Genomic DNA, 1,525 nt, shown 5'->3' with positions numbered 1-1,525 from the left:
TCTCTCCCTCCCTCCCCCTCCCTCCCCCTCCCTCCCTCCCTCCCTTTCTTCCTTTCTCCCACTCGTCTTTCTTTCTCAGTCTTTTCGTCCTTTTTTTTCCCACTAGTTTGTTATCTTCTTTGTCTGTGTGTTTGTCTGTCTGGCTCTCTCTTTCAGTCTGTCTGTCTGTCTGTCTCTCTCTCTCTCTCTCTCTCTCTCTCTCTCTCTCTCTCTCTCTCTCTCTCTCTCTCTCTCTCTCTCTCTCTCTCTCTCTCTCTCTCTCTCTCTCTCCCACACCTACATCCCTCTTCAACATTATTAATATTTGGGTACTGACACAAGAAGAGCAAAAATGTAATACAAGCTCCTTTCCAGCACACAGAGAAGCAGGCAGCGTCGAGCCTCGCGTTCACCACCTTCCTCCTTTCATAAATGTTTCATAAAAGCGTGAGTGTGCACCGGAGTGTCGAATTAACTATTGAAGGAAGCATGTTGGGTTGTAGTGGAAGCTTGTCGTGATGGAGCGAGTGAGGGAGAGAGTGCGTGTGGGCAGGAGGAAACTAACAGATGCGAAAGAGGAGTGGAAGCAAAGAAATATTCAGCGAGCAGCTCTTCGCTTTCTGTGTGTGTGTGTGTGTGTGTGTGTGTGTGTGTGTGTGTGTGTGTGTGTGTGTGTGTGTGTGTGTGTGTGTGTGTGTGTGTGTGTGTGTGTGTGTGTGTGTGTGTGTGTGTGTGTGTGTGTTTAATAAAATTTACACACGTCACGGTAGAATCACACTACAGTCACGTGGAATCTTAACTTAGCCAACAGTGCATTAGAAAAATCAATAACGTAAGAGCTAAAAATCCTCCTTTACTTTATGTTTCGAACACAACATAACATAATCACCGAGCGTATTAAAAGAGTCGCAGGCAAAACAGGAATGATATTGAGTTTTCATGCAGCAATAAACATGAAGTGGAGAACTGTTTCTGTCTGTCTCCCTGCAAACAAGAAACCAGCTATTGAAACAGACCCAGAGAGAAGAAAGAACACTACCCGCCGCCTCTTTGTGTCTAATGAAAATCTATCTTAACACTTCAACACAAAATATTATCACAATTAGTAGCCCTAATGAGTGTATGATCAATATGGACGAGTCTTCACCTCCAGGCTTTTAAGTAGAACCATTGTCTCACTATCACTGTTCTCCACAGCCATTCTCGACTTTACTCACTACTACTCTTTCAGATGAAAACAAATAACATGAATGAAAATTGATTAACGAATAAATGATAAAGTATTAAAAAGAGAACAAAATCAACGACAGTAACATGATTCACACTCATTAAGATAAGACAAATAGTGCAGTTCGTAATCATGTAGAAAAGACAAAAACAAATGTAAAAAGCAACTCAAACACAAGTAAATAAAAAAAACACAAAATGAGTACGACAAACGATAAAAATAGCCACATCTACTACTACCCTATTCTGTCCAACTCCCTAATGCAAGAGTTAACCAGAACTCAATCACTCTTACCTATCTCTGATAAACTCTGGAGCT

Source organism: Portunus trituberculatus, chromosome 25 (assembly GCF_017591435.1).
Source record: "Portunus trituberculatus isolate SZX2019 chromosome 25, ASM1759143v1, whole genome shotgun sequence".
Lineage (NCBI taxonomy): Eukaryota > Metazoa > Arthropoda > Malacostraca > Decapoda > Portunidae > Portunus > Portunus trituberculatus.
The sequence above is the reverse complement of the archived record's forward strand: the minus strand, read 5'-3'. Positions refer to the sequence as shown.